General features: G+C 42.7%; 1 long non-coding RNA gene across 2 annotated transcripts in view; it reads right to left on the reverse strand.

The window, feature by feature from the left end:
• Positions 1–13,953, reverse strand: part of LOC138295512 (uncharacterized) — a 189,524-nt gene that overhangs the window by 79,843 nt on the left and 95,728 nt on the right. For both annotated transcript variants that reach the window (XR_011203612.1, XR_011203614.1), the window contains exon 2: positions 2,773–2,829. This is a non-coding gene — a long non-coding RNA (uncharacterized lncRNA). The remainder of the gene's footprint in view (positions 1–2,772; positions 2,830–13,953) is intronic.

Genomic DNA, 13,953 nt, shown 5'->3' on the forward strand with positions numbered 1-13,953 from the left:
CAGGAACGAAGAAAATAATTGCCTCAAAAGTCCTGAATACGAGGATGACACCAGGGGCTGGACTGCCAAATCAGATGCTGAGATCAGGAAGCAAAACAAAGCCAAGCAGAAAGGCATGCTTCACTCAGCTATTTATAGCCAATCAGGAAAGCAGTTAAGTGTCCACATGTTGATGAGTCACCACACCCAATTAGAAGCACATGTCCACACCACACCCAATTAGAAGCACATGTCTACGCCTGCTCACATTAGGAAACAAGCATTGGTAAAATAAGCATTTGTGTAACACAGCACATTATGTTTACTTAGAAACATGATGGTTTAACCAAGAACAGAGATATGATTTAACCCTAATCACTGAGGATGCTGACAGATAACGCAGGAGGCACCTTGGAGATTCCTGACAATGCCTAGGTTTCCGATGTTGCCTGTCGGTTTGGGTGATGGCCCTAGTTCTGAGGGCCATTAAGAGTCATTTAAAGGTGTAGAGATTGAGGGAGATATTGATGGTGATGTCCAGTTGTCTTCAGTGGCGTTTTGCTCTTCTCAGTTCCTTGTTGTATAATCTTGCCTGTTTGGTGGATCTCCTGTGTCTGATGGTCTTGATGGGAGTGATGATGGTGACACAGTTGGAGATTAAAAAGTTTATGTTTTTGACAGCTTGGTCCAGGTCTGATGCAGTGTTAGGGCATTATGTGTTGAGGGCATTGACTTATTTGCTCTCTGACACTTTACTCCAGCTGTGGTGGAGGGCGCTGCCTGGCTCGGCATTGGAGGTGCGGGGGCTGGAGATGTTGAAGTAAATATTAAAGTGGTTGGTCCAGGTGAGTTTGGAGGAGAGGTGGCTGTAAGTGAAGATGAGGTCCAGCATGTGTCCTGCATTGTGGGTAGGGTTGATGACGAGTTGGGCGAGCCTAATTTTATTATTGCTGTTGAAGAGGCTGGCCATGTTGGTGTCATTGAGGTAGTCGAGTTAGAAATTCAGCTCTCCAAGGAAGATTTAGGGGCTCATTCTGAGCCCGGCGGGCGGCGGGAGCCGCCAAATGACCGCACCGCGGTCAAAAGACCGCGGCGGCCATTCAGACATTTCCTCTGGGCCGGCGGGCGCTCTCCAAAAGAGCGCCCGCCGGCCCAGAGGAAATGCCCCTGCAACGAGGACGCCGGCTCAGAATTGAGCCGGCGTAGTTGCAGGGGTGCGACGGGTGCAGTTTGCACCCGTCGCGTATTTCAGTGTCTGCATTGCAGACACTGAAATACACAGTGGGGCCCTCTTACGGGGGCCCCTGCAGTGCCCATGCCATTGGCATGGGCACTGCAGGGGCCCCCAGGGGCCCCGCGGCGCCCCCTACCGCCATCCTGTTCCTGGCGGGCGAACCGCCAGGAACAGGATGGCGGTAGGGGGTGTCAGAATCCCCCATGGCGGCGCAGCAAGCTGCGCCGCCATGTGGGATTCCAAGGGCAGCGGAAAACCGGCGGGAGACCGCCGGTTTTCCTTGTCTGACCGCGGCCGAACCGCCGCGGTCAGAATGCCCTGCGGGGCACCGCCGGTCTGTCGGCGGTGCTCCCGCCGACCCTGGCCCCGGCGGTCTGAGACCGCCGGGGTCAGAATGACCCCCTTAGTCTTTGCCAAGAGGTGCAATAAAGTAGGAGTGCGGAAGATGGGGTGTGGTCCAGGTGGTCTGTACGTGAGGGTGCCTCTAGTGGTGGTTTTTCCATCTGTTTGAAGTTTGAGGTTGAGGTGCTCTATGGTCTTGGAGGTGTCTTCTGTCTCAGTGGTGTCATGGATGTTTGCTTTGTGGATCAAAGTGATCCAGTCTCTGGGTTTCTGTGTGTGGTCTTGGCGTGGATCTTGTATCAGTTGGCCGTTGCTATGGTGATGTCTGGAGCAGACGCAGGTGTGAGCTAGGTCTCAGTGAAGAAGACAGCATCAGGGTGAGAGTGGTAAAGAGGTCCCAGATGTCAACGGCCTGTTTGCAAAGCGAGCGAGTGTTGAGGAGGTAGGCAAGTTGTTGTGAAGTAGGTGTGTGGTGTTTGTTGGTTCACATGGTGTTGGATAGCATGTTGGTGGGCACTCTAAAGATGCAGGAGAAGGAGCAGTGGAAGCAGGAGAAAGGTCGTGTGGCAGCAGCGGCTGTCGTGGCATTCATGGTTCAGGCCTCGGAGTTTGGCAGCAGTGTAACTGAGGGGTGTAGGAGAACCATGGTTTCTGGCACTGGGCACATTCCAGGCACAGACAAGCACAGACAGGCCTGCTTTTGGTGTGCCAGCAGCGCTCCACTGCACTCTGCCGCACTGTGACCTCCATTAAGTAGCTTCTGGGAGGAAGTTGGGATGCTGGGTGGCGGTGGACTGGGCTAACGGGTGGCAGGTAACTGGTGGTGTCAAAACAAGTGGGAGAAAAAGGAAGGAAAATGAGGATGAAGAAGGAGGGAAATAATGAGGCAGAGTCAGGCACAAAAGGGAAAAGCACTAAGGCAAAGGAAAAAGACACAGAAGGCAAAGCCCAGAAGAAGGAAAAAATGAAGCTCAAGGAGGGCAAGAATCTGGCTGAACGGAGGCTGACAGTGAAAAAAAGAGCTGGGCCTAGGGCCGGCTTAATGGGGTCAGGCTGCTGCTTTCATTATGTAAGTCTTGGGAGGAGGGAAAAAAGGAGGGAGAAGAAGAAGGTAAAAGGAGGGAGAAACGGAGGAACAAAACAAAAGTTGCTTTTACTTGTCACATCTCAAAGTTGACAATAGTGAAGTTACTCAGGATGGAAGAAGACTCACTTACCAGTTCAAGCTACACTCACTGCCAGCATTAGTACTTCCCCATGATATTTCTTTATGCCTGAAAAGAGTAGAAAAACATGGATTGTTATGTACAGCACTGAAACTAGTGGATGGTCCCTTTTCTGTCTCTGTTTCTACCATGAAGCTATACACAGAGAGGGACTAGGATTGCTGAAAGGGCCAGCTTCAAGCTCCATAAAATATATTACAAAAGGTATGCAGTTCCAAAGAAGGGAGAAAGGGAAGAGAAAGTAGGTCTAGTCCAGAGGAATTGTGGCAACAGATCAGGGGATCAGATAGCTCAGAAGCAAGAGCCCACACACACCCAGGTGGGTGTTATGCTTCATTATTGGACAGCTCCATGTTGGGTCGGTGCTGCAATGCCCAATGGACCCCTCGAGGGGGCCCTTTGCCAGAGGTCTTTTGGGCCCAAGATGCCGATGTGAGGTGTAGGGTGGAGGTGCTCTAGATGTAGGTTGGTGTGATGTGAATAGCGGATCCAAAACAGCTGAGATATCCAGTCAAATTTAATGGATGGGTTCTCTTGTAATGTTTAAAAGCAGTGGGTGGTTTCAATTGCACACTAGATCCAGCAATTGATAGATCAGGGGACCCGTACAGAAGGCGGACCACTGCGTCAGGGGCATTGACTACCATTGCAGCAGGCACTGGTTTGGTGGACATTTGGAGACACAGACACCCTGATGAAGGAGTACACTCACTGTTAACAGTGCATGATCTTCATACACACATTGACTTCTGGTTGGTGTCCAGGAGCTTTGTCCCTAGGACCCATAAGCAAGATCCCTGGCCCAGAATGTACTCAGATCACTCACCGGTCCCCCTGACACTAAAGCCCGGGCCTCTACACAGTGCCCAGTTTATGTGTCAGTTTCCACCATACTCTCTTTCAGAGGTAGCGTTCCACAATGACCTGGCCAAGGCCATGAACAATTTCTTCCATGTGAATATTGGTTCGTTCTCTAGCTTTAGCACAGTGTGGGAAATGTTCAAAGTTTATATCCGCAGGATTACAATTCCTAAGCAGGCGGCGGTCCTATAATCCTTGCGTGGACGTCTGGCCATGTTCGAGGCGGAGGTAGCGCAGCTGGAGAGTGAGCACTTGATAACAGCAGACAAGCAGCTGTTGGGTCGGATTCATGAGAAGATAACAAATTTCACGAAACAGCCCACAATGAGGTCCAACACATGGGGAAGTATGCATCGGCCCACGTGTATGGGGAGGGGGAACCTCTGGTGAAACACTGGCAGGCATGATGTGTCACAATAGGGAGAGGGACACAATCCTAGAGGTATAGGATGAGAATGATCGCCTCATCAATCACCCGGGAAAGGTTGTAAATCAGTTCTGCGACTATTACTCAGCACTCTGTGCAACTAAGATCACCCCAGATATTGCTGCAATCTCTGACTACCTGTCACATAGTGTCAAACCCTGGTTGATGAATACTGATAGAGAATATCTAATAGTACCACTGCAACCAGTGGAGATATGCAGGGCCCTCAAAGATATGGCCAAAAGGAATGCCCGGGCTGGAATGGGCTCACAGTGACTTTCTATGAAACCTATCAAGATTTGCTAATCCCACACCTGCTAATACTATATGAGGAAATGACGGGAGCCAAGAAGATGCCACTCTCAATGACAGAAGCACTAATTAGCACATTGCTTAAACCAAGTAAATCCCCATTACAGTGTTCCTCTTATAGACTCCTATCCCTAATCAATGTGAATACTACAACTTATCCTAAAATCCTCGCTGATAGATTAGCTGTGCTGCTGCCTAGAGTGGTAAAGCCGGAGCAATCAGGATTTATCCCGGGTCGCAGCCTAACAGTGAACCTTCGCACAGTGTTTGGTGCCATACAACACATAGACCCAGGTGGGCATGCTGTTGCAGTTTTAATTGATGCTGAAAAGGCATTCAACTCCGTGGAATGGCCCTTCATTTTGGCAGTAATACGCCACATGTGGGAGGGTGATGGTTTTCTACAATTAGTACAAACTCTTTAAACAGTGCCGTTGGAAAGAGTTAGGATTAATGGAACCATTTCTGAAGTGAATTCTATCACTAGAGGCACTAGACAGGGGTGTCCACTATCGCTCTTAATATATATGCGATGGTTGCAGAACTGCTGGTGTGTGCTCTGCGCGAATGTCATGGACACAGGGGCATCAGTTTCCTAGGATGTAACTTTATAGTCGCCGCATATGTGGATGATACATTATTGTATACTCGCGATCCCATGCACAATCTTGCACCTGCTCTCCAGGAGATCACAAGATTTGGTGCCCTTTCTAGCTTGCAGATTAACTGGGATAAATTTATAGTGGTCCCCCTAACACCAATCACGACTCCAATAGAAATGAATTTGTCACTCAAATGGGAAACAGGCTTGGTTCACTATCTAGGAATCCAAATGTAAACATTTTGTTGCTTTTATGATTTTAGATGTTTTATTGTTTATTAGCAGTTTAGATGAGTTCTTAGATTCTTAGAATCTGTCTGCTGAAACTGACAAGGGCAGGGTGTTGTGAGGACCTCTAAGACCCGGGTTGGTCACCCATGTTTTAGTTCATTTTAGTGTTACTTTTATATTCATTTCATTAAGGCTGCTTTAAGCAATGATTTTTCCATAGTTTATCAGTTGGCTTTATTTTAGGAGAGCAAGGAATAAGCTGTTTGTTTAGTTAGCCTTTGCACAACATATATTTTCTGTTCAAGGCTAAAGAACTCTGTACAGGATATGCTGGTTTGTGTTCCACATTTAGGAGACAGCTTCTACCATCTAGACATTGCATTGCTGCAAAACTGTACTTCAAACACAGCATGGTTTATTATCTAAACGATGCACAGACCCAGAAGGGCAGAGGGTATTCCAGCCACAACTATCCTAGAACACGTCCTGTAGGACACACAGCCTGGCTAGTGCTGATCTACCAGACTCCCGAGGAGATTGCCATCTACATCATGGACTATCTCCTGTCCCAGATCCAGGTATGGGGTTTGGGCTAATTCCTTAGATCAGGCCTGGCAGAAGGGTACACCCGCTATGCACTCAGTTTAGATATAGGGTTAGGTAGGAATCTCTAGAACTTCTAGAAAATCGACAACCACATACTACATGTTTGGATTGCTTATCTTTTCTACCATGTTCCTAATGGCGATTACCTTGCTTTGTTTCATCTGCCTAATTATTGCAGCTCAATCTCTATATGCCAGAATGTGTTTGTTTCACTAAATGTATTGAAAACGTATCTTGCATCTTTTGTGTCTCGCCTTGGCATGCATGAGAAACAGCATGAAAGGGGTAAGATCTGTGTCCATGGCTTCCCTGGGGGTTAAAAGTGTCATGTTCTGGTTTCCATAATCACCTTTTACCCTGGTAGGTTTGGGGTTCAGGCGAGGCACTGTGAGCTAGCCAGCAGTTAAGCCGCCAGGTACCAATGGTGTGGATAGACTCACTCTCCCACACTCTCCCATTCTGCCATCCTAAACAGACACTCCTATTACCAAGGTAGGAACCGCATAACAGTCCCGTTCCTGAGATATAATATTACTATTTTAATCTGTACTCTGGTTTTCTAAATAGGACACCTAGGTCTGACACAGAGAAAATACTTTCAGGGTGCTAATCATTGTATGGACAATGTACAATTTCTACACATCTTACTTTAAAATAATATGCAACCTTCCTTGTGCATACAATGCCTATATAGGGGTAAAAATATCACTTTTAAATGTATTATTAATTAAAAAGGATATTTTGACTTGGCAAACAGGTTTATTTTGACTGGCTGAATTATATCATTTAAACTGCTTCATGGAGCATACAACGGTAGGCCTGTAGCCATGTTTACGTTTACAGTAGTGGATGATATCATAGGTGCCGTAGTCCACTAGTGATATTTAACTCGCAGGCCCTGGGTACCATATATTAAGGACTTTTAAGCAAGTTAAATAAGCCAATTAGGAGTATACTAAATCAACCATGTTTAAAATTGAATTACAGGCACTTCACTCATGGCTAGCAGGGCACAGAGGGACATATTTATACTTGTTTTGCAGCACATTTTCATCATTTTTTTAACGCAAATTTGGTGCAAAACTAATTCCATATGTATACTTTGACACTAGACCTGTCTAGCACCAATGTTATGGAGTTATTTTTTAGATGAGGAAACCTACTTTGCGTCAATGAGATGTAAAGTAGGTGTTCCCGTGCAAAAAATGACTTTGTGGCCTTAGCGCCATAGTTATCCCCCGTGCTAAAATCACATACGGGAGAAAGGAGGGGTCAAAAAATGGTGCAAAGTTTGCTTTGCACCATTTATTAACGCCTGGGTGAGGGCAGGCGTTAAGTGACCTGTGGGGCCTATTGCCATGGTGGGACACCATGGAGTATGCCCACAGGTGCCCTCCCCAGGCCCCAGGGACACTCCCACCCCCACACCAGAGGGACAGCGGAGGATGGGGGACCCCATCCCAGGTTCATATAGGTAAGTTCATGTACGTATTTTGTTTTTTTAAGTGCCATTGGGAGCCCTGAAATGGCCCCCCCTACATGGCACTGGGTGCAATGCCCATCCCTAGGTTTCTAAGACAAGAGTCATGTGGTATGGATGGTTTTGTGTCAGAAAATGACTCAAGGCAGGTTAGAGTCATTTTTCTTTACTCTAACCTGCCTAACATCCACCCTTTGCACTGGCTTGCACCATTCCATAAATATGATGCACAGAAAGGGTGCAAGCCGGTGCTAAATCTATTGGTGCAAAACTGCGTTAGTGCAGTTTTGCACCCAAAAGTATTAATCACGCCAGAGTTCTTAAACCTGCAAAACTTTAGAGTCCAGCAAAAGGTCAAAAATCTGGGATGACCATACAGAAAATTAGTATTTTCGAAACTCAACTTTTCAACTTCCACTCGACTCTATTTAATTTCTTACCTTCTTGCCGACCTGCATAAGCATACCTCTAACCACCCGCCTCCTGTTTACTCAATATCTACACTTCCTGTTATCTCAAGCTTATTGTATGTCATTCAATCAACGGATATTTTTGTTTTTTTTATTGCATGACTCAGCTTGATAGTGTTATAGAATAGTATCAAATAAATAAATAAATAGATACACATTTAACTAACATTATTATGAGATCTTAAATTGCTCACAGGTTATGAGTAGGATGTTGTACATCTTGGACCTGGAATCAGCTTGGATTATATTTTTGTTTGTATGTTGTATCCATCTTATTTATTTTATACAAAATCGGTTTAAGGGTTCTGCTTATTAACCAGCTTTTGAGATGCAAAGTGTTATATATCTGTTGGTGGACTAAGAAAACTCTATCATAAGTACAGTGGCTGAGGCAATAAGGCTAGTGTACGGCAGATGGTAGTCACTGAAAATTGGCACATCGTCATACAGGCACCATCTGCAAAATGCCATGAGGGAATATTTCATGGAAAATCATTCTAAGAAGTGTTTGAGGTTTAGGTGTTTGTTTCAGTACCCATGAGCTATCAAGCGCTATCAAGCAAAGACTTTAAACTGACTTTGTCTTTGATAGCAGCCAGTACTCTTTCATATTACTTTCAAGGTATCTATGAATCAATAAATAGCACCTACCTGAGTGCACCAACCACGGTGTCGTGCCCATGGTGGTCTTTGCTGGCTCAGTGCAGAGCTGGGTGTCTGATTTAGTGCACTTTAAGTGTATACAAAATTAATTTAACCTTAGATTTTAATGAGTTAATGTTTTTTTTTTTTTAAGAAAGTCCAGCTCAGAAATCGTGAACAAGGTTTGCATCGTTCTGTTTCTGATTTGATTTTGCATGCTGCAGGCACAACATAACAGGCACTTGTCTGTATGCTGAGACAAAAAAGCCCATCATGATATGGCCAATGATGTTAGTGGAGAGTATTTTTTCATTGATAAAGATACTAAAAATGTACTGGCATCTCATCATCATGTTGAAGTGAAGTATAAAACTGGAAAACTAAGGGGCATATTTAAGATCCCCTAGACCCACCCAAAGGCACAAAAGTGGATTTTTTTTTAACGCTAATGTTTTGTTAGATGGACAAAATCCCTGCTCCATATTTACAAAGTGGCACGATCCATGCATTGCACCACTTTGCAAATCTTTTCGCTGCATTACGCCTGCACCAGCATAATGAATGCGAAGAGGGCGTTCCTCTATTGGAGGGGGGGGGGCGGGAAATGGCACAAGGAAATCTAACAGATTTCGTTGCGTCATTTTTTTCAGCACTTTTAACGCCTGCTCAGAGTAGGCGTTAAAAGGGGGCACACCATTGTTTACAAAGGGCCCCTATATACTCTGCAGGAGTAGAGGCAACATGTTGGTGTTACTCCTGCAGAGAACATCAATAGCATTATAAAAAATTACACTATTTTAAACACGGTTCACACATGGTGGCGGTAAAGGGTGCAAGAAAAGTGACGCTGCTCTATGTGCAGCACCACTTTTCGTAAATATGCCTCTAACATGTCTGCAATCATGGAATTACAAGTCGTAGCCTTGAAAGCTTCCTTGAAAATACCTCAGAGACTTTATCATGAAAATATGCTAAATTCTTATCACACAAAATATTTAGAGAAAACAAATCGTGTTAGCATTCATTCCCTCAGTGTATCATTTTTTTTTATTTTGTCAGGGATTCTGCGCCTAATGTATGGTGAAGCCTTACTGCCAAAAACAAATTATCACTGAGTTGCATCTGAACCTTAAATCATTGTCTCAAGTTCGAAACAAAACACCGGGTTAGTGATAATTATTTTGGTCACGTGTGTTTCAGAGAAAGAGTTTTTATCACACACCAGCACATCCTTCAGGGTTAGCAAATACTCATGGAAACTTCTAAAACCAGAACTGAAGTCTATGTTGCAATCAACTATATGCCAGGCATCTTGTGAGGTTTACCATAAGCTTGTTCTCACAGTACATTTTCCAAATAACTTCATGTCATTAAGGATACAATGCTACAGTCCTGAGCCTTTCTTTTCCAAATCATTATAGAAATCAATATTTTTAGCTGTGCTAGTTGAATTGAGTGAATGTAAGGGCACCTGAGTTGAAGCAGCATCCTTGGTAAAATGGAGTAATCTAGTTACCTTATTCCACAGTCCCAAGAGAGTAGCCTGGCTCTAGAGCTTGAATTATGGTGGCCCAATTTGTCTTGATAGGCTATCGAACTTGTTGCTTATCTTAGAAGTGAACCTGATTCACCATTATATTTTAGAGTTGTTTTGCCTGTTTTCCATAAGTGTTTTTAAGAAACAGTCTCTGATCCAATTGCTTTTCTTGGCCTGTGAGAGATTTTGTGGCATTCATCTTCTGATCAGCTCTCCTCACGTTTAGATAGGTGACTCTATTTGGCACACATAAAAAAAAACACAGTTTTTAATTCATGGCTCACACACTTTATGAGCTTTGCACAGATCAGGCCTTGCACATAACAGATTGTCCAAATCTATTAAAAAGTGCTGTGTGTACAGCTACAGTTCTCTTCAGAGTCTGAGCTCACATAAAAGTAGATTGTTGTTTTAAACACATCTATTCATGAAACTTTGGACCCAATTCGCAAAACTGGAAATGTACTCCCATAGAATGCATGTTCAATTTGGAGTTGATATCTGATTGCCATTAAATATTATGTCATGACAGGAGGCTAACATTATGCATTAACATTTTATTCAATACTTCTAAGCGGCACCTTTATAACTTCACATTAAAACAGAACATGAAGTCATACTGAAATAGAACGTATAACATATACATATAAGTTCCATGCACTCCGTTCTCTTCCTCTTTTTTTGCTTCTTGTGAGCAGATAAGTATTGCATTTTTTTTTCTTATTATTGAATACATCTGCGCTAATTTAAGAATTGCATGTGATACACATAACTTTGAATGTTCATATTTACCCAATTTTTGGGTAAGTTGGGGTTAGTTTAGTAAAATAGTTTGTAATGCAAGTAGAGACAGTTTTAGATATTTTGAAAATGTTTAAAAACCAATATGAGGATAGGAAATGAGTACTAATGAGGCTTGGTAGGTTTGGGGACCTCAAAGTTCTAAACCAAGCCAAAAAATGTTTAAAGTTAAAGATATAAGGGTTACAGTTTTTTCAAAGATTCAAATGTAATGCGCTTGCACACATTTGCAGGCTTGTGCATCGGTGCAAACTTTCTCAAGCTCGGTCACTTGTTTTTTTAACCTATTACATTCAGTCAGAGCAAGAAGGTCTATTTTTTAAGGAATTTGGGTATGATACTGAGATGTGCTTGGACAATACATTTGTTTTTAAGGGAAACAGATCCCTTTCCAAATGCACCTGTTTAGGCATTGACTCGTTGCCAGGCATCCAGTCAATTGGTTGGCAACTTGCAAGGAAAGAAACAGCTGATAGTTCAGCAGATGGAAACAAGTACGAGTATGAGCAAGCGGGGATAAAAACATAGCAATTTTTCAGTTACAGAAGTTGGATTCCTCAAAACTGTGGTAATAGATTTAAATTGGAAAAAATAGAATTAATAAAAAGTAAATAAGTCTGAAAATGTAATGACATCTCAGAAGGTACAGGAGGAGATCATTAGAAAACTGATGAATGAGGAAATTGGGAATATTGTTCGGGAATCCATAAACAATACATTAAAAGAAGGCAAGAGAAAGGGAAAACTGTTAGTAGAGTTTTAGCCATTATCAGAAGAGGAAGAGACATAGAATAGAGGACAAGTAAAAATATTCAAAGATATGGAAACAGAGGAATGATAAAGAAATATCAGATAAAAAGGGGAGAGTCTCAAGTGACTCACATTCAGGTGTTCTAGGCAGCACAAAAAAAGTCAGGAGAACCCTACAAAAGGGAAGGGCTTAGTTGGATGCGTTGGATGAATTTTCAAGTACTGAGAGTACAAGTAAACATTAAAAAATATGTAAAGATCCTTTGGGCCAAGCATTATTTAATCCATCAGAGATGGACATAGTTCAGAGTGGTAGCTTATGAGTCATGTTGCTGAATATGTCAAGCACTGGATAAGGAGGCCATTAGTGAGGGGTGAAAGAACTCTTACGAGGGCTACGTGTTCTCTGCAAGTAATTGTAGTGAAGGAGACAATGACCCCTTATTTAGATCGGGATCCTATATTATATTCATTTAAGATGGGCCACGACCCAAGGAAAGGTTACAAAGGTCCTTAAAGCAATGTAAGGACAAACTACTTTATTTATTGCCAGCATTTTTTACATGGTATAAGAATTTAATATTAATGGCACACATTTAGATATAAATCTTTTAAGAGGCTGGGGCCAGAACAGTTTGCTTTTTAGGCAACTTCGATACTAGCCTATTATTGAGAATTAGTCCCAAGTTAGGGACTTAGCCAAAAAAGAATCTTGCTAAGAGTCAAAGGGACTTCTATTTGCAGAAGGATTAGTAAAATATTTAGGAAAGCATGTCCAAAACTCTATTGCCTTGGATAAGGCACATACATCAATGTGAATGGTTTCTGAAGAAGGTAATTTCTATTGCAGGGCCGGAAGGATGGGTCAACCTTTCAGCCGTACATATTACAGAGGCCCATATGGCAAGGTAGAGGAACCTACAGAGGAAAGACATACTCTGGAAACATTTATCTTCAAAGATGGAGAGGAGGAAGGAACTGGTCAACTCGAGGGAGATCTTAGGGATCTCATGCAGGATCAAATTCAGGACGGAGTGAGTATAAAGAGTGGCATTGGCTTTATCCAGAAAACATAGGAGGGAGGTTGAAACATTTCCTTCAGGCATGGAAGATGATAACAAGCGATTTGTCAGCATTAAAAGCAGTAGGAGGTTATATGATAGAATTTCATAAGAACCCCCTTGAGATGAAGGAACCAAGAGAGATATTTTTCAGGACAATGTAAGAAAAATTGTGAACGAGAAAATTCATTGAATGCTGGCAAAAGAGGCAATAGTAGAAATAGAAGGGGATCAAAAAATGTTTTACTCTTGTGGTAGAGATAAAAAGACAAAGATTCAACACCAGTAATATATTTGAGGGAGTTAAATTATTTTGCAGTTTACAGACACTTCAAGTTGAAGGGAATTCATCTATTGGGAAATGTTTTGGTAGACCAGGAGTGAATGGTGAAGATAGATTTGGAAGATGCTTATTTTTCAATACTAATTCCACAGGAGAGTCAACATTATCTGCAGTTCATATAGGATGGACAGTTAAACCAGTTTACATGCCTTCCATTTGGTCTTTCTTCAGCAACTTGGTGTAGGAGTAGCGTGACCTCCCTAAACACAACTAGTATAATTTACGCCTTCCTGTTGCTGGGCCCACTAATTGTTTTTTTTTATCTTTGGGGTGGCTGTTAGGTATAAAATAACCTGCAACATCGACTTTGTTAATTATAGTTAATTTTATTGGAGACAATTAGGAGAGTTTAAGCTAGTTTTTCATATTTATTCAGAAATAGAGTAATACCTTTTATTAATCAATTCAGTGTACAGAACAATTGCATGTGCATGTCCTGATCTGTCCCTGTTCTATTCGCAAAACTCTGTGTGTTCGGTAAAAGCTCTGTGTGTTCAGCAACTATACAGCTGCAGTTTGGGCTAGTTGCATTGAAAAAGCCTGGGAAAATACAATTAAGAATAATAGAAAGTTATTGTTTATTCTATTTCTAATACCATTCTCCCAGCTATCAGTTCAAAAAGCTTCAGTTATCGTGCTATTCTGCAACAGTCTATTCCACTCCCTCCGTCTTTCCTGTAGAAGTCGGAAGTTTGCTCTGTGGAAAAGCAAAATAGCTAATGTGACTAAATACAATGAGAATATGAATGAAATGCCCATGCATCAGGAACCCAAGCAGCTCCCTCTCATATCTGTCTCGCTCTACATTCGGTGCCCCTAGTCTTTCCCTTGAAAACCTTTTATAACAAAAGTTATTCTACATCATTAACAATTTAACATAAATGTAATATCTTTTCGCATGTTGAAACTTTCAATACAGCAAGTTTGTTCATTTTGAGAGGTGGATGACAACATTCGTTCACGTTTTCATGGATAGTTTACTTCTGAAAGAAAATGGAATATGCATGAGTACAAGTGTCCTCTCCCTCCCCATAGCCTCAACACTGTAGA

The sequence above is a fragment of the Pleurodeles waltl genome, chromosome 1_2 (genome assembly GCF_031143425.1).
Source record: "Pleurodeles waltl isolate 20211129_DDA chromosome 1_2, aPleWal1.hap1.20221129, whole genome shotgun sequence".
NCBI classification, from domain to species: Eukaryota; Metazoa; Chordata; class Amphibia; order Caudata; family Salamandridae; genus Pleurodeles; species Pleurodeles waltl.